Source organism: Lithobates pipiens, unplaced genomic scaffold (genome assembly GCF_037356315.1).
Source record: "Lithobates pipiens isolate NorthernLeopardFrog02 unplaced genomic scaffold, aLitPip1_a1.2 Scaffold_19, whole genome shotgun sequence".
In the NCBI taxonomy this organism is placed as follows: Eukaryota; Metazoa; Chordata; class Amphibia; order Anura; family Ranidae; genus Lithobates; species Lithobates pipiens.
In genome coordinates, this window is record NW_027507764.1 from 452242212 (window position 1) to 452269218 (window position 27007).

Below are 27007 nucleotides of genomic sequence, written 5' to 3' on the forward strand. Positions count from 1 at the left end.
TATACAGTGATCAGTGCTATAAAAATGCACCGATTACTGTGTAAAGGACACTGGTAGGGTAGGGGTTAAACACTAGGGGGCGATCAAGGGCTTAAGTGTGTCCTAGGGAGTGAGTCTAACTGGGGGGGTGGGCTACCTAGGACATGACAACGATCACTGCTTCCAGTGACAGGGAGCATTAGATCTCTGTCTTGTCACTAGGCAGAACGGGTTAATTTCCCCGTTCTACCTCTCCACACGCAATCGTGGGCCGCTGGTGAACATTAAGTTCCCGGGAACCGTGGGTACGTGTGCGCCCGATAGGTGTCAAATTTAAAGGGACCTACCTGTACGCCCATTTGCCTTAGTTCAGCCTTGTGTCTCAAAATGAAAAAAACATTTGCACAAATTCCACAATCCCACGTGATTACTCCTCAAACTTTCTGTGGGGTCTTCTGTAGTTAGTGGTACATTTAGAGTGTGTGACAGTCCGTAACTCATCCTGATAACTTGGCATTATCAAAACCTCAAGTCACTCCATGCCACATTTATGCTACGGGGTGGCTAGGTGAAGATTTACTTCAGTGGTGAGGACTGACAGATAGTTTCAGGTATAGATCACTCTCTCACATTAAATGAAACCGTATTGTTGCCATATTAAAGTGTAAGTAAACCCATCCATTTAACAGTTTGAAAAAAAAGTTAAATTTCTGGCATGTGCCAGAAATGTAAAGCTGCCATTGGTTTTGCTCTCAACCAAACTGTCAAACCATCCAATGACTGATGTCATAACTGATCATATGTGTAGCATCATAGCAGTTGTAGATCAAACAGAGGCCAAGATGGAAGCTTCCTTGGCTGAAAACGATAGGGGGGTTTACTTCCACTTTAATAGCATGCTTTACCCTGTGACGGTGTCAGTTTGCATAGATCACCCATGTAGGAGGTAGACAAAAGATGACACAGCTGCCCAAAGGCTCTCACCTCTCCTCGGTGCTGGTAGTCTTCATCTGTCCTTTCCTCCAATCGTTTGCGGGAAGGTGGTGGATGGCTGCAATGGCTAAAGTTGCAAGAGAGCTCTATCCGATCCTGAGATCCTTCCCCTAATCCACACTGTATTGGTTCCACCTGATGTCAGCGTTGTGGCTCTTGGGGTCTACTGAGACCACGTGTCAAACAGGACTGGTCTGATGGAAAGCATGGTAAATGAAGTGTCTACTTTTTTTCTTAACCTGGTTTTTATTGGTGTTTGGTGGCTGGGCCATTGGGCCTGTTTTGCAATTTTTTGATATTCAATAAAGTCTATACCATTGATCATTTATACTGTGGTCAGCTCTCCATATGCAACTACTCAATTATGGGGTAGCTACTTTGGTTCCCCCTCTTCCCTTTCCATCCTTTGTTAATAATACTGTCATAGTTCAGGAAAATCTAAAGGGAACAAAATGCAACTTAAAACAAACATTAAATATCTTCTAAATGGTGTTCATCCCTGTGCAATAAGGGTGCCTTCAAACCTATGCATTTTGATGCAAGTCTTGCTATTGAAATCAGTGGAAATGCAGGAAATTTAATATCAGTGTGCATTCTAAAGACCATCAATTTGCATTTATTTACTTTCTTTAGAGCGTGAAAATGACACCAACACATCAAGGATCTCCAATATAGGTCCAAAACTTTATTCAACGACCAAATCGTTGTAGCTAATGGCAATGTTTCAGAGCCTCATGGGACCCCTTCATCAGGCATGTGATGTCACATGTATGATGAAGGGGTCCTGCGAGGCTCCAGAATGTTGCTATTTGATGTAACGATGTGATCACTGAATAAAGCTTTGAACCCATACTGGAGATCCATGGTGTGCTGGTAACATTGTTCTGCTCTGACTATTTGCGGCTCCAGCTGGTGGCCACTTCAGCACCCACTTGTATACACAGCCCTTTTTCTACAGGAACGTGTACGTTTGGAATGTTTTTACTCCTTTTTTTTTTTTTTTTTTTTTTTATACCATGATAATAAGTGCATAGTATGTTCCCATGTGTTTCCATTGATTTCAGCGGAAAATGCATCTGCCAAAAACAGGTATGTGTGAATGTGGCCTAACTTGACTCTGTAGAGTCTTGGTTTCTTATTGGGGACCTTTATCTCTGTGCTGGTAAGAGAGGGAATAGGAGAAATTATAAGGACATTTTCCATGGAGGATTTTCTGTGATTCAGCTCCTGCTGCAGCAATATATAATGCTGACAATGAACACTGTACGAAGGGGTTAGAACCTTTAAAATTGCATTTAGAAATAGAAGGATTTCATGGATACAGACTTAAACACAAGTACCTATTTTAGCTTCCGTTTTGATTTGCAAGACGGGCCTAACGAGTGCTAGCAGAGGGATATGCTGAAGTATACAATTACTTTGTACGGATATAGTCAAGGTCAGCACAAAAAACTCTTTATTGGGATTTTTTAATCTAAGGACTCTGGAAATGACACCTGAAATTCCCCCAAGACTAAAGCAAATACGTTTTCACCTTTTAGCTCAGGAAATTGTACTTTACAGTAATAGAAGCAATCGTAGAGTGAACAGAGGGGTCTTGTCCTGAAAGACCAAATACAAAAGTTTGTTTTTAAAGGTGCCTTGTGATATCATATCACTATGTGGCAAGGCTTTTATATTTTTGTAAGTTTAGGATGACTTTAGAGGTCTCCTGTAATCATCACCAAGATATGAAGTTTTTATATTGACAAAAATGTCATTCATATGATCTTATATAGAAATGTTCTTTGAACCTCAGAAAACAGCTTTGATAATTGAATGCAGTTTTTCATTTTGCTCACAAGAGGTGCCTGCGTGTACCTCTTTTATCTTGGGTTTCATCTTCCTCAATGACCCCAAGGGAGCTATGAAACCCTGCTTTGCAGTCTGGTACATCAATTCCAACCCTCGCTTAAGCTGGTTATATACTAGTTGAATTTTGTTAGAATTTTTTTACTTTTTAAAGAATGTTTGTTAATTTTCTAATCGTTAGTGGGGTCAAATTGATGTTCGTTTGCAAACCCAGTAAAAGAAAATTCGTAAGAGCAGGATGGAAATTTTTTTATTGATGAAATTTCTAACCGTGCATGTGGTTTATGTTTGGTAAAGTCCATTTGTTCCAAAATTTTAATGTTAAAAGCAAACGCAGTATAGCATTCACAGAAATGTATTGCATAGACAACTGGCAAGTTATCCAATTACTGAAGATAAATGAAATGAAAGACCTAATAACAGATTATTTACAGGAATAAGTTAATATAGCAAAGCCCATAATTGATCATAATTGATATGGCACTGCAGACCTAAACAAATAAGAGTCACTGTTCAAAACCAAGTAAGAGCTGTGTCTAACAGACAGCAAGTAGAAGATTCTGCTTTTTTTTTCAGGCAACCCCTGTAGTCATCATTTTCTTAAACCGGAGCATTTTAATAATTTCCATTCCCCATTGTTGGAGGGTAGGTGCCAGTTGTTGGGTAGAGGTGGTATGCTTCTCTAAAAGAGTTACCATATATTGCCTGAATTCAGAGAGAGAGAGCAGGAGAAAGCCAGATAGCTTGGGGTAGGGTGTTCCAGAGGAAGGGAGAGGCTCTGAAGATGAGCAATGGAGAAAGTGATGAGGGGAATAGAGAGACTAAGACCCAGCAGGCATAGCTGAAGGTTTAGTTGTAAGAGGGAATCCATGACCTTGTGTAAAAGAAAAAAAGTCAGCCTGTATCTATGGGCAGGAGCAGAGCAGGTGTAACTAAAAAAAAACAGATCTCATCAGTAGGACCCAAATCTGCCTCCCACAAAATCTTTCTATTATAATCCTGGGCTTGTGCTGTGTGCTCCTGTACAGGTAATATGGGCCCGAATTTCCTGGTGACCAAATGTCTAAGCTGAAGGTATTGGTAAAGTATAGAATTTGGCAAATTTAATTCCTGTTTTAGATCTAAAAAGCATTTGAGTTGCTCACCAGTTAAGATGTGATCTAAATGAGCAATGCCATGCTTACACCAGAGCTCAGGATGCGGCAACATACAAAGCTCACGGAGATTGATGCTGCCAAAGTGGAGATTTGTCAACCTTTTTAATCTCTTGCAGGACTCCGAAGCATCCACAACTTTCTTTCTCAGACAGAAAGTTGAGCTCTCCTTAGAGAGCTCTATTGATTTTGGCATGATGACACCACACATGTCAATAACAAGGAGAACATCAGACCCTAGATGTCTGAGTTTGAAATAAGATGGGTTCTACCTGCATACTCCCTGAGGCGTTTCTAATCAATAGCTTCTAATCTGGAACACCAGATGCTAATTTAAAGCATTTGGAATGGTGGTATATGTAGATACATCCTTTTTCCATACAATCCGTTCAGTCATTAAAATGAATACCCTGTGTAAATTTTATGTGTTTTATAATTTTCGCAATTTTTTGTCTCAAGTATACCACCTATATGTGGGCAGTATTTGAATCGAATTGCCTGTTGTCAGTATGTTGAACAAAAATAGTTTTGGGGTGTACTTACTTTTTACATTACAATATTGCACACTTACATTTTGTACATGGTCTAACTTGAGAGAGCACTGATGATGGGAAAGTCAACAGATTAGAGTGAGGCCACTTTGACACTGATGCGGTGCTGTTTGACTGCACCACGGACGCAGCTCAGCGCACTCGTGGGTTCGGTGCAGGTTAGCTACTCTTTCCCTTTGGCTTTGATCGTCTCCTTTGGTTTTGGTGCGCTTTCAGAAAGCATACCAAAACAGGGGGACATGATAGAACATCATGGCAAAGCCAAACTAATCCGCACTGAACCTGTGGCTACACTGCGCTACACCCATGGTGTGGTCAAACTGCGCCACAGCAGTGGGAAAGGAGCCTAATCCATACCAAGCAGGTCAATAATAGAGGGATCTTGATCAACAATCGGGTATTTGTTTACTTGAGTCACGTTGCATCAGTGACGCATGAATGCTGATTTGTTGCTAGCGGTTGCTCCACTTTTTAGAATGCTCATCTGTGGGTGTGTAACCCCTTACATTGTTACCCAGTGTTCACTGGAACAGCAAGAGAAGAATCTATCCAGAGGAACTCGCAGATGGCAGTATGTGTTTATATTTAAAGTGTTTGTTACCGCAGTATTTCATACTCCTCATATGTGCCTGTTTTACCTGTATTAGTGTTAAAAAGTATCCTATTCTCTTTGTATTGCTTCCTTTGTGTAAAATTCCTGGTGATCCTGCTTTTATATTGATACACTGACCACGCTAGGCATGGAGGAAGGGAGATCACCTCACACCCCTCCCTCTAGGCAATCATCTGGGACACGTGACCAGTCCCAGGTGATTGCGCAGCTCGTGCATGCGCAGTGGGTGCCCGGCTGTGTAGACACAGCCAGGCGCCCACAGTTAAAATGCCGGTGCCGCCAAGAAGAGGGGGAGACGAGTGGGGCTTTGATCCCCCACATCACTGGACCCTGGGACAAATGTCTGATTATTATTAACCACTTGAGACCCACGCTATAGCCGAATGACGGCTACAGCGCGGCTCTCCTTTGCCGGGACTACGTCTATTGACGTAGTCCCGTGCACGAGCGGCCTGCGCGGCGCGCTCTGTGATCGGCGAGTCTACGAGACTCGCCTGATCACCGATCCGTGCAAGGGGTCGATCCCGACCCCTTATCACGTGATCAGCTGTCATCCAATGACAGCTGATCATGTGATATAACGGAGCCGGTAATGGGCTATTATTCCTCCTCGCGCTGACAGCATGAGGAGAAAAAAAAAGCCGATCACCGGCGGCCGTGATCGGGACATCAGTCCCGATCACGGCCAGCCCTGCTGGTGCCCACCTGCCCCCTGCTTTGCCACATGAATAAAAAATGTGTCCCCCCCTGTCAGTGCCACCCAGCAGTGCCCACAGTGCCACCCAGCAGTGCCCACAATCTGCCTCAACAAAGGTACTGCACCCCAGTGCCACATATCCGTGCCCAGCAGTGCCACCTATCAGTGCCACCTATCAGTGCCCATCAGTCCCATCTATAAGTGGTACCTATCAGTGCCCCTTAGTGCCACCCATCCGTGCCACCCATCCGTGCCATCTTATCTGTGCCCGTCTTTGCCCATCAGTGCCGCCTTATTTGTGCCCATCAGTGCCGCCTTATCTGTGCCTATTAGTGCCGTCTTAACTATGCCTATCAGTGCCCACCAATGCAGCCTATCAGTGCCGCCTCATCAGCGCACTTCAATGAAGGAGAAAAATGACCTGTTTTCAAAATTTTATAACAAACTATTAAACATGATTTTTGTTTTGTCTTTTTGTTTTTTTGCATTTTTTTTTGTTTAGCAAAAAATAAAACTCCCAGCTGTGATTAAATACCACCAAAAGAAAGCTCTATTTGTGGGAAAAAAATGATAAAAATTTCATTTGGGTACAGTGTTGTATGCCCGCGCAATTGTCATTCAAAGTGCATCACCGCTGAAAGCTGAAAATTGGTCTGGGACTGAGGGGGGTTTAAGTGCCCAGTAAGCAAGTGGTTAATATAGGTTAAGTCAGCAGCTACAGTATTTGTAGTGATGTAGTAATTTTTTTTATTATTTTTTTTAAGCGGAACTCCGCTTTAAGGAAAGTCTTACGTTTGACAGTTGTCATCAACACAGGTGACCTTATTGTTAGATTTACCCTCTACTACTGTTCAGGGATAACATTTGACACTAGATTTCCCTTTCCCCTCTGTCAGTGATTAATGGAACAGGAGTATATCTCCTGGGTGGGAACATAAGCCCTTCCCACTCAACCCAAAATGAAAAGAAGTTTTAGCCGCAGTTCTGCTAGTCGGCTGTTGGGCTGGGCAAGGGCTTGGATACATGTTCAGACATGCACAACGTCCCTTGCAATGGTGCATATACATTTAGATGTGCTTTAGGTGATGCTCAGAGGCTGCATTTACCTGTTTTGTAGCTGGTAAACTACTGCAGAATTTATCAAAATTCATAACGGCTTAGCCGCGAGTGAATAACAGCAGATGACATCTGGCATACTTTTCATAACAAAACCGTTCAGTATTTTTAGACTTTATTTTGATAATCTCATTTATCCAGGTCATGGGTATAAATTGGTATTAGTTGCCAAAATTCAACTGGATTAAGCTTTCCTTAAAGACTTCAGCTCTGGAAGGTTTTACCCCCTTTCTGACCAGGCCATTTTTTGTGATACGGCACTGCGTTACTTTAACTGACAATTGTGCCGCCGTGCGATGCTGTACCCAACTAAAATGTATGGCCTTTATCTTTCCCACAGATAGAGCTTTCTTATATTTGATCACCTGCGGTTTTTACGCTATAAACAAAAAAAGACTGACAATTAAAAGAAAAACTAACTTTTCTGCTATAAAACACGTCCGATAATTTTTTTTTTATTATTATTTGGTTTCTTCATCATTTTAGGCCAATATGTATTCTGCTACATATTTTTGGTAAAAAATCCCAATAAGAGTATATTGATTGGTTTGCACAAAAGTTACCGTATATACTCGAGTATAAGCCGAGATTTTCAGCCTCTTTTTTGAGGCTGAAAGTGCCCCCCTCGGCTTATACTCGAGTCATCGCTGTCTGCCCGCTCGATCAGCGTGTCGAGCAGACAGACAGCGGCCATTCTATAATTCAAAAGCCGCGCCTCCGGCTCCGCCTTCGCCTGTGATAGGCGGAACACTGAATTTCCCAGCAGCCTGTGTTCCGCCTATCACGGACATCGTATCATCCTCGTACTACGGACGAGGATGATACGATGTACGTGATAGGCGGAACACAGGCTGCTGGGAAATTCAGTGTTCCGCCTATCACAGGCGAAGGCGGCGGCGCAGCTTTTGAATTTTACAATGGCCGCCGAGGCGCCGACGAAGAGGGCACGGGACGGAGGCAAGGCAAGGCACGGCACGGGACGGGACGGGACGGGACGGAGGCAAGGCACGGCGGCGAGGCACGGAGGCAAGGAGGCAAGGCACGGGACGGAGGCTCGGGACAAAGGCTCGGGACACAGGTAGGCTGGACACACACACACACACACACACACACACACACACACACACACGGATGGATACACACACACACAGGGATGGATGGATGGATGGATGGAGACACACACAGGGATGGATGGATGGATGGATGGAGACACACACACACAGGGATGGATGGATGGATGGACACACACACACACAGGGATGGATGGACGGACACACAGGGATGGACGGACACACAGGGATGGACGGACACACAGGGATGGACGGACACACACACAGGGATGGACAGGCATGTCTTACCCTCGGCTTATACACGAGTCAATAAGTTTGCCAGTTTTTTTGGGGGTAAATTGGGGGCCTCGGCTTATATTCGGGTCGGCCTATACTCGAGTATATACGGTATAGTGTTTACAAACTATGGGATTTTTTTTTGGACTTTTTTTCATTTTTTTCATTGGTTTTACTAGTAATGGCGCGAACAGCGTTTTTTAGTGGGATTGCGGTGGACAAATCTGGCACTAATGGCCCGTACACACGATCGGAATATCGCAAAACCTTTTTCGCTTAATAGTCGCAAGTAGAAATTGAATGGGTAAATAAAGTCAAGAAAATTCTCGTATGACAGAAAAAAAAAAAAATCAAAAGTGATATCATGTGTTCTAACATATTTGTATTTTATTTTCGGACAACAACTATACTGACTAAACAAAAATGGTATGATCTGGAATCGTACAAGGAAAATTTTCATGCATGTCTGATCGAATAATATCAGATGAACTGTCATGATCGGCTATCGAAAGTAGTGTACACATGATCCAAAAATCAGACGATTCTCACTTGGATGACAGTTTTCGTACGATATTCGGATTGTGTGTACGGGCCATTAGTGACACTTTTTGGGGACCAATGCAGTGATCATTGCTTATAAAAGCGCTGCCAATGTATAAATGACAGGGAAGGGGGTTAACATCAGGGGCGATCAAAGGGTTAATGCAAGGGAATGCAAAGAGATTGCTGACACTGGAGGAATCTATTTCTCCTCTCTCACAGAACGGAGGTCTGCCTTGTTTTCATAGACAGACCGCCGTTTTGTCTCTCCTCTAAATGATCGTGGGTGGCTTGTGGCCACCGGACCCGTTGATTGGCTTCGGCTGTGTCCAATCACAGCGGGAGTGCAGCTCAGGTAGAGAGCGTGTGCGCCCCAGAGCCGACGAAAGCAATGACATACAGGTACGTGATTATGCACTTAAGGGCCACCCTGCCACAGTACATGTATGTGGGCGCAGTCCTTAAGTGGTTAAAGTGTTACTAAACCCACAAGTCGCTTTCTATGGTGGCACTCATGTGGGCTCGCTCCCAAGCCTCGCTGCAACTTTAAACAGACAGCAACAACTCTGCCCTGCCCTCTGCTCTTTCGTCACTGGATTTAATTGACAGCAGCAGAAACCAATGGCGCCTGCTGGCTCACAAAAGCCTGTGGGACCAGGCAGGGAGGGGAGAGCAGCTGGTGGATACAGCTCTGGATCAAATGAGGGATCATGTAAGTAAAAGGGGAGGTGAGTAGGGATACTGATGCATAAACATTTTTTAACTTAATGCAAGGAATGCATTAAAGTGATTGTAAAGATAAATTAAAACAATAAATAACAAACATATCATACTTGCCTCCACTGTGCAGCTCATTTTGCACAGAGTGGCCCCGAACCTGCTCTTCTGGGATCCTCCAGTGGCTCCTCCCCACATCTGATAACCCCCTTGGAGAAGTGCTTTCCCGAGGGGGTTACCTTGTGGGTGCACTCCCGAGTCCAGCATTTGGCGTCCATAGAGGCCGAATAAAGGACTCAGCCCCCGGTGCTCGCATCATTGGATTTGATCAGCAGGAGCCAATGGCTGTGCTGCTATCAATCTATCCAATCGAGAGCAGAGAACCTCTGGCCAGAGAGACGGCACGTCCCCGCCAGGTCAAGTTTGAGGGTTCAGGTAAGTAAAACAGGGGGCTTGGGGGGCCGGTCACTGACAGGTGTTTTTTTTTTTCACCTTAATGCATAGGATATATTAAGGTGAAAAGACACGAAGGTTTACAACCCCTTTTTAAGGTAAAAAAAATATATATTAGGTTTTATAACTAATTTGATATATATGTAACATTTTATGCTTTTTTGAGGGTGTACTTTTTAATATCCTATGTAAAACTTAAAAATGTCTGTCCTTATATCAGCTACCTTTTATAATAGCGACCGAGGACTAGCAAGGACTAATTTATGTAAAATGTAAAATCATGCTAAAAAAAATGAAACACAGTTGCAAGTGAGACTTCCACTCAACGCTTCTGCTTACATATCAAACCAATACACTACTGCCACTCACCAGATGTGTTGACCTCAGAGTATAAATGAGGTCACATAAAAGTATAATTAAAGTGCTTCAGTCATCAAAATTCACTACTGTCACCAGGTAATTCAAATACACATTTACCAAAATGTAAGACCTCACTGCATTTATAGAGGTCAGTATGTGCTTCAGATTCCCATAAAATGGTATTCTTCAGAAAGATCCTTTATAAAGATAGTCCTTCCTATGATAGAATCATAAAAAGAGAAGACACTCCAATAGTATAGCAATATTCTTTTTTTTTTTTTTTTTTTTTTTTTTTTTTTTATAACTCCTAAGGATAAATATGTAAAAGCTGGCAATAAACTTGCATAAAACACTGTCGTCTGACCTTCAGCTGGCATGTGACCTTGATATGCAAAGCTCTAATCCAGTGTTCTCCAAACAGCAGCCCTTTGCTTGCACTTATCCGGCCCTTGGGGAACTGTTCTTCCTACGGACATGAGGCACTAGTCTTCCTACTGACATCAACGATGAGGCACTATTCCTTCCACTGACCCCAACAATAGGGCACTATTCCTTCCATTGACCCCAACAATAGGGCAACATTCCTCCCACTGACCCCAACAATAGGGCAACATTCCTCCCACTGACCCCAACAATAGGGCAACATTCCTCCCACTGACCCCAACAATAGGGCAACATTCCTCCCACTGACCCCAACAATAGGGCAACATTCCTCCCACTGACCCCAACAATAGGGCAACATTCCTCCCACTGACCCCAACAATAGGGCACCATTCCTCCCACTGACCCCAACAATAGGGCACCATTCCTCCCACTGACCCCAACAATAGGGCACTATTCCTTCCACTGACACTCAGGAACATCATTGTTCCCCTTGATCTAAATAATGCAACACTATTCCTGCCACTGATACAAATGATAGGGTGTGATTCCATCCACTGACACCAATGAGAGGGAACTATTCTTTCCACTGACACTAATGATGGGGCACAATTATTTTCTTTACACCCACTGATGCTGGGGCATTTTCTAGTCCCACTGGTGTCAGTTATTTCGGCCCCCCATAGTCTAAAGGACAATACTGGCCCTTTGTTTAGAAAGTTTGGAGACCCTTGCTCTAACCAATGTCTTTCCATTTAAGGGTGTCATCAGAGACCAGCAGTACTGATGGCTTCAACATCTTTAAAAGGTTTCTGAGATACGGGTTCCCCTGTGGAATGCTAAGACACTGGTCCACCCCCTATCTCATACACTAGCCTATCAACTATACACACCATAGGCTGATTTAGCAACAATGCCACTCGTGTACCATCAGCAGACTGCAGGCACGACACCGTAGGACCCCACATACCAGCCAATACACAATATAAATTGATATAATACCCTACATAATAATTCCATTATTTGGATATAATTAATAACAATAATTACAGTACAAATCATGTAATCTCTCTGTATAACAAGTTAAATAATATACCCATATGCAGTAATGTAGCAAAAATATTCTTTGCTCAGTTGTTCCATACTCGATGTTTTAGCAAAAAATGGCATCCCGTTCAGCCTTAGATCTACTTTTATATGCCATATATGCTTTTTTTTTTTTTCTGAGGACATGTCCTTGTGGGAAGCAAGGGTTCCTATGCATGTGTAGATTGTTTGCAGACAGGTGTCAGTTTAGACCTTCTTGGCAGATAATTGTGCCTTATATGCATGAAACTACATCAACCCAAATCTTTAACAGCTGGGTGGGTGTTGTAATCACTTGAAATGTGTATTATTGCATTGTGTACCACTTTTTATGATCCCTTCCATTGTCACCCTGCCCAGAATGTCCATATGGGTCAGATCTAGCCATCGTTGTGGACTGCCAAATCTGTTACAGATTAGGCAGCCTGCCGCCAAGAAGAGGCTTTGATGGTTCAGTCCGCATTTAAGATGCAATGTTATGTTGTCAGTTTGAACAATTATCTATTTTATAAATCTGGAAAACTGCCCTCCCACCATGGCAATGGGCAAAACTTGCCTTTGGGCAAATTCTTACTTTAGAAGCCTTTGCAGGTAAAATAGAAGATAAGTAATGAAAACCAATAATATGTTTTATCATTTCAATATCTGATCTTCGAAATGCTAAATAGTCATTTATAATTTGAATTAAAAAAAATTCTTAATCATGGTGTAAAAATGTGTGTTTTTGCAGCCTTTGGGAAAATTAGATTAGTGAACTGTGAATGGTTTTCTGCTATAAAAAAAAATTGAAAATAATAATTCGGAATTTTACATTTTTAGGCCTCATTCACATGGCACTGCAGTTTAACGGGCAAGATGTTGCTGGCAGAAGCTAGCCAAGCCAATCAAATCTTACAGACAGAAACCGTTCCTTCCACTGGTTGTCAGAGTGGACCTGATGGGAAACCGTAACTCAGTGAAACCAGCCTGCCCCCCAAATCTCCCTTCAGGTCCACTTTGACAGATGAAGCCAGTATACACATACCAAGGAGCACTCGTTTCTCCAAGACAATTTCAAATAAATTCGATCAACTGATGAGCATGGCCCTCTGATTCCTACTTGTGTTGTAACTGTACTGTCTGCCCTTTTGTTGTAAAGTGCTGCATAAAAACTGTCAGGGCTGTGTAAATCCTGTATAATAATAATAATAACCGACATGTAAAACCAGTAGTTTGTAATGTTGTTGTTTCGGCCATGAGCACTGATTGCAGCCAATAGCGTTACTATATGCCGATAGCATGTAAACCTTGCACAAACATTTGCACATGTACAGTGTTTTTTTTTTTTTTTTTTTTTCCTACGCTGCCAAACACAGCAGAAAATAACACTTTAAGACACAGTTGTGTGTATGGGCCCATACTATAGGTTTCCTTATTGCTATGTTCAGATGCGTGCACGACTATACACTACATGTCTGGATGCAATGTTTTTTATGCCATGTGAATGAGCCCTTATAGTACTTCAGTTCTGGACTCCAGGCAAAATTATTTTTATATATATAGATATATATAGATATATATAATATATTTTTATTTTTTTTAATTTTGGCTTTTATTTCTGAGACCCTGTGTTCTAAGAAGTGATGTGCGATCTTTCCAATGGGGAAAGAAGCAAACCCATCCCCCCCCCCCCCCATGTTAGGCCACAAACTTTAATAAAAACCTACCTATCCAAATAAAAATAAAAAATCAGTCCCCTGTGTTGTTCACCCCATTCTCCCACCCAACAATGGCATTTTCGAAAGCCTAGCACTTGCGTAGATGTGTTGAAGGGCTATGCCTGGCCTTCAGGACCCAACATAGACCCATAACACATCTGCACATATATCACCTGCGCACACTCTGAGATTCAGGATCTTCACAGCTGCACCGTCTGTGTAATTTTAGGTTTCTCATCAATTAGTAGTTCATCTCAAAATGTATATTATGAATGTTTACTGTATATAAGTATAGAGCCAGCAGCACTTAGGACTAGTGCCTGTCTTTAGATTTCAGTCTCAGAGTTTAATCGGATTGAGTATTCCCTTGATGGTTTTAATCTGTGCTTTAAGATCTGAGTATAGAATAGAAATCCAGATTTTAAACTGATCTCTAAAGGCTCTTTTGCGTCCAAAGATAGCCCATAATAGTGAATAACTTTAGCTAATTGCTTGCATAATCATGTGGCGGTCAGTTAATTTAATATCTTCTCCCATAAAGGATAATGTTTGTTGCATGAGCAGAACTTACTCATATTTGTCATATCTTGCATACACCTTTCTGTGATCAAAGGGGGGAAATGGGAGAAGAGTCTCATACGAGAACCCTCAATAATTGGACAGAATGTGTCCGGTACCTCATCCTAAAAAATGGACTACACAAAAAACCCTAACTACTAGATTGGAAGGACTGTAATGGTACTAAGGATGAGCTCAGGCGTGTTCGCACATCCCACATGCAGAGCCCGCCAGGAAGTCGGCACTGTGCTAATCACAGGCAGTTAAACATTGTCCCGATGAGCGGCTGTAGAGATCGAGAAATGTCTCGCCGCCTGTGATTAGCGCAGTGCTGACTTCCTGGCAGGCTCTGCATGTGGGCTGTTTGAACACGCCGGAGCTCATCCTTAAACGGTACCAATGGAGTAAAGTATAAAAGTATAAATTAATACAGGTTTAAAATGTTAAAGATATGGAAATGTTTAATATTTTTTATTTTAGTGTTTGACTGTGTTTCATTTCTGATAAAAGCGGGCTATGCCCCGTAAAAACGCGACTGCGCCAAAGCTACAGCAAGTCTTATCCCCTACTGCAATGGGGTTCATGAGAATCAACACAAAGAGCGTCATATTTGTTTTTTCATCATATTTGTGGTACTTGTGTACATTTCCATGTCTTTAACATTTTAAACCTGTATTAATAATAATACTTTGATACTTTTTGTTACTCCATTGGTACTGTTATAGTCCATCCAATCTAGTACTTTTCTGTGATCCTCTGCAGCTGATGGTGAATATACTGTAGATAACAGGTGCTCCAGGATTTTCTGCTCATTATTCTAGAAATTGCTTGCCATCTTGATCCACCTTTGTCTCTCTGGGCTGATAGATTAGGCAGGGGTGCTCAACTGGTGGCTCCTTGGATGTGACCCGCAACCTCATGCTCTGGGATGGAAGGAAGCCATCGCAGAGCGTCAGAGTGGATGGAACCAGCTCTGGAGGAAGCAGGAGCTGCATAAGCCAATGCTTCCTCTGTATCGCCCGCTCCTGTGGCAGGCGACATGCATTTGGTATCACCCCTCCTGGGCCAGGAACCTTTCAAACAGCCTAGTGATGCCAGCAGAAGCTAAACGATAAAATGGTCGGTTTATTAAACATTACATAGTTTTGCAATGGGCATATTGGCACTTAAAAAAAAAATTTTTAGGCTGTTTTCACACTGATGTGCAGGTATAGAGTAGTGCACCAGCGTCTTTCCTGCAGGTTAGCTGCACTGAGCCATAAACTTCTATTATATCCTGTGTGCAGGAGTTTTGGTGAGCTTGCAGAAAGTGCATCACGCACGCAAGATGTAATAGTGGGTAAAAATCCAACAGGATTGGTCCTACAGTAAATGATCCTGATTGTTTAAAATTTTCATTATGCTATTCAAAATAAAATAAAATCTAAATTCTGAACCAGTTTATTTAATTGTGGTGGTTAAAAAATCACATTGGCCAAGTGGTACTCGCTCTTCAAAAGATAGAGCACCCCTAGTATAAGGTGTCCTTTTTCTCAGTTGAAAAAGGAACACTCTGCATTAGGTTCTAAACCCAGATCAATTCAGAAAGCTCTGCATGTAATAAGGAATCCTTGTGACTGTCAAAGCTCTCTTTAAACCACTAATTTTAAGCCATACTTGACCTGACCATCATAACCATTGCTTAGATCTGTCCCATCAGGTTGCTTGCTAACAACTCTCGCTGTATAGCTACCTAGGGAAATGTACTAGTGGACTACTGTTCTGCAAGACATGCTGGGCAGTTATTGAATGTGGCTTTTGAGATTTACCTCTGAATAATCGGCAGGGGCAGTTTAGTAGGTGGGGGGTGGATCTGCAGAAACTATCATGCATGTATAAATAAGACCCTTTGTACCTTTTCATTGTTCATTCTTCTGCCATTTCGGGTTTATGGCCTGTCTAAGTTTGGCAAATAGACTTGTCTGCTGAGTTCAGTCAGCACACAATTTGCCTCATTACAGTATTTCATAGGTTAATAGTACCATTTACGCTACTGATTTAGCCGTGTTACGTTCTTCAATTAACAGATTAAAACATCAAAGTGTTTATTTGCGTACAGGACCTTTGAGTCATGATTATTATAGTTGGAATGCTAGCATCTTTAAAAATGATTATGAGTGCATACTGGCTAGGTGCTATAGTAATTAAAGAAACTCTCTTAATATATGCTTTGTGTCTTTTAAGGTAAGATCTCTGAATAATGTATGTGTTCACAACTTTACCTTCTTGTGATTTATTTTATTGTTTTAAAGAAGTGTGGGATTCTGGAACACAAAACATTGACACATGCCTCCCTTCTACAACATCAATGTGATACTGCAGCTGGCCCCCTGCTAGCTCTATGTCCGCAAACACATGACCGCTGATCCACTCTGAGCAGAGAGCGGTGACAGTGGTACACCACTCTCTCCTCTGCCCCTCTAGCGCTCACTGGAGAACCAGGCTTTGCAGGGGGTGGGAGTAGCTTGCTCAGACTGTCTGCAGTGCGCTGAAGCTAAGCCAGCTGTCGATCAAGCATCAGGGTGAATTCTGACATTCTTGTCGTGATCCTTCCAGAGCCTTGAGAGGCTCTGTGATGCCAGCTGACAGCAGGCTTTAGCCCGCTGTCAGCTGATGATGTGCCACAGGAGAGCACAAGTAAGTGTGACGCAGAAGAGAAGTAGGGTCAAAAAAGCTTAGGCCATACAGTGGGAAAATAATTATATTCTCTCCTGCAGATGTTGTACGTTTGCCCACTTAAAAAAAAAAAAAATGAAGGGTCTATCATTTTTATCATAGGTGTATTTTAAATGATAGAGATAGAATATCAACCAAAAATCCAGAAAAAACACAATACAAATATTATAAATTGCGTTACAATAATTATAAATTGCGTTACAATTCAGTGAGTAAAATAAGTATTTGATCCCAAAGCAAAACATGACTTAGTACTTGGTGAAGAAACCCTTGTTTGCAAGCACAGAGGTAAGACATCTCTTGTAGTTAGTTTGTGGACATCTCAGGAGGGATTTTGGTCCACTCTTCTTTACAGATCTTCTCTAAATCCTTAAGGTTTCTTGACTGTCTCTTGGAAACTCGAAAATTTTATCTCCTTCCATAAACTTTCTATAGCATTAAAGAGGTTGTAAACCTCCATTAGTAAGTTGTACCTATAGGTAGACCTATAATAAGGCTTACCTATAGGTACTGAAAATATCTCCTAAACATGCGTCCATATTTGCTGCACACAATGCCAATGATGTGTGTTGCAGCCTCCCCAGCTCCCTCTAATACTTACCTGAGCCCCAAACTCTCTCCAGCGATGTCCACAAGTGTCTTAGCCATCTGGGACTCTCCTCCTGATTGGCTGAGCCACAGCATCCGTGCCATTGGCTCCCGCAGCTGTCAATCAAAGTCAGCCAATCAGGAGAGAGAGGGAGTGTGGCCGAACGGCAGCTTCATGTCTGAATTGACAGGTGAGGCTGCAGCTTGGCTCGGGTGCCCCCAAAGCATGCTGCTTGTTGTGGGGGCACTTGACAAGAGGGAGGGGCCAGGAGCAGTGAAGAGGGACCCAAGAAGAGAATCCAGACAGCTCTGTGAAAAACCACTGCACAGAGCAGGTAAGTATGACATGTATGTTTGTTTTTTTAAATGAGACTTTACAATCTCTTTTAATGTGTAACTTATAGATTCAGGGTCCATTCACACCGGCAAGTGTACCTAATAACACTTACCCCCTGATGTGCCTCGTGTTGGGGCAACTCTATACACTGCAGCACATTGCGATGTGTTGTAGTACATCGCAACGTACATCACTACATAAAAGTGCAACCTGTACTTTTCAGTGCATACACAAGCAGTTTAACTGAGACAGTAGGACATAAGACAAACTGCCCTGTCTGCGAAAGCATTGGGACGACCCACTAGGGCCGTTATGAACAATGGCGTTCTATATTTGTGCCAAAGGATTACTGTGAACAAAATTTGACAGGCAGGGCAAATGGAAAAAGGTTGCTTTTCCAGCCAATGTACGTCCTGAGCTGTAGGCCTCACCTCATGACACTCGTGCAGCTTTCTATTACCTACAGTGCAGGCAGCCTGTAAACGTTTAGGCATGTCAATTAGAAGTTATTATTCAGAAAGGCAATGCAATGTGCACTAAATTGGAAACTTCATGTTCATTTCTCATTAGCAGATTAACCAAATGGGGATGCCCAGTGTTTGCATAAATGAAGACTGTATTATTCACTTTAAACCGATTACAGCGTGCGGAATGGCTGCGATTCGCTTCCATAGATACAGTCATGACAGTGATTTGGACAGCAAGTGTTGCCCTTCTGTTTTACTTTGTTACAATATACAAAAGAAAAATACACCACTGTATCCCTTGGCAGTAAATGCACAAGAGCAGTGTTATTTGAGATGTAACACCTATTTTATGTGGTTTTAGAAAGACCTATATTCTGCTGGGTTGGCCCAATAAGAAGATTGCACAGCACTTTTTCCCGTTATGACCTCTGAGGTATGGGGGAGTTTGGACAGAGGGCGATTGAATTACTTTGTCCAGCGAAATTGTGTTTGTTTTGTAACATTTGCTAAAAATATGCCGTACACCAGATGTTTGATATTTGAATGCTATGATGGCCCCTTAATGTACATGCACTTTGTGAGATGTACTTTTTACATGAAAATTACTAGCCTCTGATATGACTTAATAAATCGTGAATTGCTGCATTAGGATGTATTCCTGCTCCAGCAATTTACCATAATCGCACAAGCATTGCATGCAAATGTTTAATCGTGTTCTACCCTTTGACCAGTCTCTTACTAACCACTGTTAGACAAGTGCACACTGAAAAATATTGTTTCAGAATTTAGTTTTCGTCCGAAAAATTTATTTAGTTACTTCCGAAATTCGTTTTATTTATTTCGTTTTGTTAAAAAATGCATTCGTCCGAAAATCCGAAATAATTGAGGTCAAATCTGTCATTGAAGGCTTATGGTGTCTGTCGAATGTTCTGAGAAGATTAAATGGAGCAGCTAAACTGTACGACGCAGCAACCGTACATTTCCGGTCGAATGTTCCACATACAAGCTATAGTTGAATTCTAATATATATAATATATTTATTATTACTAGTCAACCAACGTTACAATTCGCGGCGACTGCTTCATCGAATCTTCATGTCGAATCTTTTCTCTTTGTCGAATAATCTTGGACTAATATAGTTAGGTTAGGCACATTAGATCTTTTTTGCTATTGTCTCTATAATGTTGAATCTTTTCTCTCTCTCTCTCTCGAATCTTTTCTCTCTCTCTCTCTCGAATCTTTTCTCTCTCTCTCTCGAATCTTTTCTCTCTCTCTCTCTCTCTGTCGAATCTTTTCTCTCTCTCTCTCTGTCGAATCTTCTCGATCTCTCTCTCTCGATCTCTCTCTCTCGATCTCTCTCTCTCGATCTCTCTCTCTCGATCTCTCTCTCTCGATCTCGATCTCGATCTCTCTCGATCTCGATCTCTCTCTCGATCTCGATCTCTCTCTCGATCTCGATCTCTCTCTCGATCTCGATCTCTCTCTCGATCTCGATCTCTCTCTCGATCTCGATCTCTCTCTCGATCTCGATCTCTCTCTCGATCTCTCTCTCTCTCGATCTCTCTCTCTCTCGATCTCTCTCTCTCTCGATCTCTCTCTCTCTCTCGATCTCTCTCTCTCGAATCTTTTCTCTCTATATAGAATAATCTTGGACTAATAGAGCTAAGGTTAGGCACATTCGACCACAGGTTCGATGGACACAGATCGCTATTGTCAGCATCACGTCGAATCTCCTATCTATATCGAACTGTTGCAATGAAAACAAAAATAAAGCATTTGCTTATATCGGATCTTTCGGTTTTCGGATTTTGCATGTTCCTTATCATTTGTTAAATACGAAATTCTCACAAAAACAAATGCACATGTCTAACCACTGTGGCAGTGATCAATTGACAAGATTTCCTAAAGTGATCCCTCTGTGTTGTATTTGGGGCAGTGTGACCACTTTTTGTTTTTAAGTCTTTTGTAGTAACTCGTGAACTATTTTGCATTAGGCCCTAATGTCTTTTGTGCATTTTCCCTGTACAGAATAGTATCAGAGGGATCAATAAAACGTCAAAAGGACATCTGCTGCTCTTTATCCATAACACAAGATGAAAGGCAATGTCATTTCACTTACAGTATGTGCTGCTCTTGTTCGCCTTTGCCCAATAAAGAATATTGGCTGTGTGACAGTGGGAGCATTGCTGCATTTCAGAAATCTCAGGATACATTTAGTTGTCCCTTTATGCCTAGTACACACGATCAGAAAATCAAAAATCATTCCGTGAGCCCAGGTTGACACTAAGCTGCAGGAATGATGTCACTCCCGCATATCAGTCCCCATTTCGGCTGCGATTTCAGACATTTGTGCGGGTTTCTGCAAAGATGTCAATGGAAATCGCACCCAGAAATCACAAAAAGTAGTACAAAAACTACTTTTTGAAATCAGTGCGGACATGTCAAATCGCACCAGTGTGAACCAGGGATAAATACCGATTTTGAAGCGATAGCACGATAATCTGATCGTTAGTACACCACAGCTTTCATCCGAACTTATCAAAAGGGACAAATATGGAAATTTTGTCTCGTATGATATTAGATTGTATTGTACAATACCAGATCGTTGGCTGCCTTTACTTCACAAAAATCTTTAATCAATATTTATTGTCCAGGCATGTGTGCCAGAGGTTGTGTTTGGAGAAATATTTAAATTTCTATTTTGTGTTTGCAGATTTGTGATGCCTTGAACTGCAGAAAATAACTGCTGGAACAAGCTGCCTAACTCCAGGAAGAAAGCCCACTTCATTTCACCTTTGGCTGGTAAGAAATTAAAAAAACTATTTTCTTGAACCAGTCTGTAGTTCCATCCTCTGTGAAACATAAAACTGTTAGTTAACCACTTGCCTACTGGGCACTTTTACCCCTTACTATTCAGGCCAATTTTGAGCTTTCAGTGCGGTCGTACTTTGACAATTGCGCAGTCACCCAACACTATACCCAAATAAAATTATAATTTTTTTCATACAAATTGAGCTTTCTTTTGGTGGTATTTAATCTCCACTGGGTTTTTTTATTTTTTGTTAAGCAAACGAAAAAAGACCAACAATTTTGAAATTAGTTATAAAATTTTGCAAACGAGTAAGTAATTTTCTCCTTTACTGAAGTGCGCTGATGATGCTGCACTGGTAGGTGGCATTGGTGAGGCGGCACTCGTAGACACTGATTGGCGAACACTGTTGGGGCTGTGCTGATAATCTTTACCCCGATCAGTGATATGCTGTGTCCTGGGGGACCTGAGGCTGCGCATGTGTGGTAAAAGGAGGAAGTTATGACATCCTCCCAGGACTAGAGCGGTCCCGCCCAGCCGTCATTTGACTATATGGCTGGCAGGAACCAGTTAAACCTTATAGATACAATATTGGAATCCTTGTAATAGACAAAAACATGCCTCATTTAAGTATATCACATGGAAAAAGTTTTCCTTTTCATGTCAATATATTGCTTAAAGTGGCACTAAACTCTGGTCTATACAAATATATTTTATACAAAAATATTTTATACAAATATATATTTTTAATGCAAAAAATAACCTTTTTACCATGCTCCATCTCCTCCAAATTCCTTTTTGTTTTGTTTTTTTGTTTTTTTTGGCAGCTGTGATCTGATTCCCTGTTAGAAGATGGCCAAGTTTGTTTTATATGGTCCTAATGTATGTAGGAATATAGCCACCCTCTCTTGTTTACGCCCAAGATAGGCTAGGCACTATGGGGTATGTAGTTTGCATAGAACAGTACACATGACCGCCAGTCCATTAAAGAGGAAGTAAACCCTGATGAGTTTACTTCCTCTTTCATTCCCTGCAAAGGCAAAGCATAATGGACTACTATGCATCGCATAGTAGCCCATTATGTGTCACTTACCTGACACAGGAGCCAGCGAAGTCGCCGCTGTCCCCTGTAGTCCGCCGCATCCATCTTGTTGGTGGGGTCGCGCAGCTCCGCCGCTGTCATTCGGCGAAGCCGCGATGACGTCACTGCCGCGCATGCGCACAGGAGTCGACACGCGCGGCAGCTCCATTCTTGGAAATGCCGCGCTCAGTGCACCTGCGCGCCGCTGTCTACGGTGCATGCGCCGTAGACAGCGGTGCCCGTTTTCGGGCAAATATCTCCTAAACCATATAGGTTTAGGAGATATTGCTTGGACCTACAGGTAAGCCTTAATCTAGGCTTACCTGTAGGTCAAAGTGGTTTGTAAGGGTTTACAACCACTTTAAGTAGTGGATCAGTATGAATACTTTTTTGGAGAACAAGGCCTCATACACACAGAGGTCCCCCCATAGGAAGCTGCTTCTTATGGGGGCACTTGTGCGTACTCGCTCCCAAGCCCCACTGCTGTGTCCATTGACCCAGACAGCGGGAACTCCGCCCCGACCCGCTCCTTCGTCACTGGCTTTGATTGACAGCAATGGGAGGCCAATGGCTCCCAGTGCCCCAGCAAAGCCTGTAGGAACTGGAAGTGAGGGGCGAGAAGAGCTGTAGACATGCATAGCCAAGAACCAGATTGTTTACATCGACATTACTACTTTAGGATAGCGATGCCAATAAAATAGCCTTACGGGTCCAGTGCTATTTTTACATTTTCCTTAAAGTCCAGAAAAAAGGGGTGAACTACTTAAAGTAAACCTGTTTGTTATAGGCTGCCTCTATATTCTGTTTGGCTGTAATCCTTTGGCTTTTATATTTCTAAGTCACTGGCCAAAAGCAAGTAGATCTGGAAAATCCAGGCAACTAGCATTTTCAGAGGTAGATCAATTGCAGCTTCTATGATGATTCTCCCTCTTGCCTTTGTGCAAGATTCTGCTGAGCCAATCAGATTTTTACAGTTATGGCTTACCATATTTATCATAAAAATGACTACCGTATGTACTAGGACAATTGTTATTTCTAGCAACCAAAGCCAGTGAGCCATGCGACTATAAAAAAAAGACCGCGTGAGTTTTTAGATTAGTGAATTGAGTCTACACTTGTCTTGTCTGGCTTTCTTGAAGGAGAGGGTTTTAGGGCTCCCTCACATGAACGTGTCTGTGTATGGAGCCCGCTCTGCTCAGCGGGGGATCACTCCATTGAGCCCCGCTGAGCAGGCAGATGACAGGTCTGTCTCTGCACACTGTGCAGGAACGGGCCTGTCAGAGAGCTGCTCTCCCCTATGGGGGATTGGATGAAGACAGACCATAGAGTCCATCGTCATCCGATCCGCAGACGGGTGGAAAAGTAGGTTTTTCCTCCGTCACAGTTTTTTGGGTCGGATGTCAGCGGGCATGTCACTGCTGACATCCATCGCTCCATAGAGGACTATGGAGCGTCCGTTCAGGTCCATGTAAAAAACGTCCTAAAAGGACAGTCCGTGTGAAAGAGGTCAGTGTGAAAGTGGTACAGCAATGGTGTGCCCAGGGGTAAAATTTGTGTTACACCTCTGAGGGATTAAAGGGGGAAAAAGAGAAAGTCACCCATTGTAATAGCAAATGTAGAACCTCCACTGCAGTAAAGGATTGGCGACAGTGGTTCGCGGCTTTAGTATATTTTATGACAACTGCAGTTAGAAAAGCTTCTGCAGTCTCTTAACAAACATTTCATCTGTCCTCGTTGAAACCTGACAGACAGTACTGCGTTGTAACTGTGAAATCGGGTAAACAGGATAATCCCAAAATACAGTTCCTGTGACTCAGAGAGAACATAATAGACATAATTGTACATTACTGTTTGGAAGGCTAAGGTTATGTAAACTTTACATCTTCATAGAATTGAAAGTATTGAAATAAAGGGAAGTGAAGAACACACACAGATCGGAGATTTGATGTGGAGATGTTCCAGTTTCAGCCACAGCAGGCTATTTGCTGATGTTCTAGAGCTCTTACAGATGTAGGCATTCAGTATGACATACCCAGCTTATGCTCACTTGTGTATAGTGATTTTATTTTCATGTCTTGATGTTTTGAGATGCTGCTGTGGTTTTCTTTTGCTTTTTTTTTTTTTTTTTTCCTGGGTACTCTTCTTTTACAGGGAACTTGGCCTCTCCCCCGGCTGTTTGTTGAGACACAACCAAGCTAATTAAGTAGAGCAATGTGCACATAGCTATACTATATTACTAAAAGTATTGGGGCGCCTGCCTTTACACGCACATGAACTTTAGTGGCATCCCAGTCTTAAGTCCATAGGGTTCCATATTGAGTTGGCCAACCCTTTGCCGCTATAACAGCTTTAAATCTTCTGGGAAGGCTGTCCACAAGGTTTAGGAGTGTGTCTATGGGAATGTTTGACCATTCTTCTATCAGCGCATTTGCGAGGTAAGGCACTGATGTGGACGAGAAGGCCTGGCTGTCAGAAACCATGAAATCGGACCGAGACAGAAATACAGTTAAATCACACTTGTTTATTAATAAAAAGAACAAAAATGTAGTCAAAACATAGCCAAAGTTCAGTAACCGGAATGGGTAGTCGGCCAAGCCAGACGTCAGGGATCAATGTAGTGGAACAGCAAGCAGGATCTGGAGCCAGAAGGGATGTCGGCAAAGCAACTCTTTAAACAGGAACGCAGAAGGATGAGCGCAGGCGCGTTCGCATGCTCCACGTGCAGAACCCGCCGGGAAGTCGGCGCTGTGCTAATCACAGGCAGTGAGACATTGCCCCCGATGTGCGGTTGCAGAGGTCGGGCAATGTCTCGCTGCCTGTGATTAGCGCAGCGCTGCGCCGACTTCCTGGCGGGGTCTGCACGTGGAGCATGCGAACATGCTTGAGCTCATGCTTAGTTTCTTATGATGTTGACCTAGGCGAAGGCAGAGATCCACTGGGCTGAATGGCTTAAGTAGGCAGGACTGAATAGCAGGATATCATCAACAGCTTAGTAACTATGGCGAGATAGGAGCTCGCAATTAACTGACAGCTGAGTGGCCAGCTCTGAGAAGGAAGACCTGAGCCCAGCCCTAACACTGGCTTGCAGTCTCTGCTCTAATCCATCAGGTTGAGGTCAGGACTTGGTGCAGGCCAGTCAAGTTCCTCCACCCCAAACTCGCTAATCCATATCTTTATGTACCTTGCTTTGTGCACTGGTACGTAGTCATGTTGGAACAGGAAGGGGCCATGCTGTTGAGAGCATGAAATTGTCCAAAATGTCTTGGTATGCCGATGCCTTAAGAGTTCCCTTCACTGGAACTAGGGAGCCTAGCCCAACCCCTGAAAGACAACGCCACACCATAATCCCCCCTCCACTAAGTGTTTTGGAGCAGTGCACAAAGCAAGGTCCATAAAGACCTGGATGAGCGCGTTTGGGGTGGAGGAACTTGACTGAGCTGCACAGTCCTTAATTTTTTGTTTTGTTTTTTAATAATTGAATGCGATAAAACATACAAGTGTGAATGGAGCCTACAGGGCACCTTTCTCTTTTTTTTTTATTTATTTATTTATTTTTTTCATACACAGTGTAACTGCTTGTGATCTGGGCTTTACATGTAGTATAGGTTGGTTTAACTGTTCGCATGCTATCTTGCCGCAAGCTTTCTTCTCACTGTTGAACCAATATAACATTGTGGGTGCAATTCAGGCTCCAGAGGGTCCTAGTCTATTGCTTGAAGTGCCGGCTGGGAACGGAGCTGATCTTGACACCAAACGTCAGTAGGTAGTGAAGAACATATCCCTTGAGCCACACGTCACTGCACATTCGATATGAAAGAGTATGTGGAGTATGTGGAAGCCCCCAATGCATTGCGCTCTGCCCCCCCAGAGCTTAATCATGGGGATTAGTGTTGGAAGTAGAAGTTTTTATAGCTACTCTTTTATATAAACACCAGTTACACATGGTCAGTCTTCTGTTTAAAACATGTTGAGCGTTTATAAAATAGTACATATATTTTATTCATTTTATAAAATGTTTGTTAAAATAAACATTTTAGCATACAGGCGGCTTCTATGCTACAGTGGCTTTTAAAAAGCAAGCCCAGCACTATCTCTGCTCTTGGCTACTCCCCTCAGTATTTTCTTTTCTTGACTCATTCTGGTCATACACTGTATAAATTGCAGTTGGTTTCTGAAAGCTGTCTCCTCTCATTTGAAAAGTCAAAGCAGTCAGGCGTAAAATTGTTAGCCGAAAAGCAGCTGCATCCGATCAGAACAGCGTAGATGGCAAAAGTGGTCTGCAACACATCTTAGGGCTGGTTCACACCAACTGCAGTCGAGTGCGTGTTTATCCAGCATCAAAAATGCATGAACAGTTTTTAACATGTATTTCAATGGCCCTAGTTTACACCAGTGCAGTGTGTTTTAATGCAGTCAACAAAAGTGGAACATGTTGCATTTTTTTCTGTATGAAATGCAGCAAAAAATGCATAAAAACCGCGTATGCAAAAACACATCTGGAACACAGAAATTGTAGGGTGACTTGGCTTTTAAAGTGTATCTAACACAAAAATGTTATAAACAGCAGTTTACCAGTAATGGTTGAATTATTTCTCTTCCCTTAAGATTATATGCATTTAATGTATTTTTATATATGGTATTTATTTTAAAAGCCTCCCTTGTTTAGACATCCACAACCCCTGAGACTGCTTTGAGTGCTGCCATCTTGGATGTGATGTCAGCAGTCCCAGCAGACTCAGAGCGGTCACTCAAGTGACACTATAGTATTCCTTTTCTCTCCTCCCAGGAAACTACAGAACTACATCCAAGGTTATGCAGGGAAGTGAGAAAAGGGGTAGCTGGGCCAGCACAGACGGTGCTTAGACACTCCCAGTAGAAGTTAGAGCTATGCTGTACAAGGAGTGAGTGAGGCAGATGT

General features: G+C 42.6%; 1 protein-coding gene across 6 annotated transcripts in view; it reads left to right on the forward strand.

Moving 5' to 3' along the window:
• FAM110B (family with sequence similarity 110 member B) overlaps nt 1-27007 on the forward strand; it is a 227659-nt gene that overhangs the window by 150414 nt on the left and 50238 nt on the right. For all 6 annotated transcript variants that reach the window (XR_013277663.1, XR_013277662.1, XM_077492731.1 and 3 more), the window contains one exon: nt 20913-21001. The gene's annotated coding sequence lies outside the window, so the exon portion shown is untranslated. The remainder of the gene's footprint in view (nt 1-20912; nt 21002-27007) is intronic.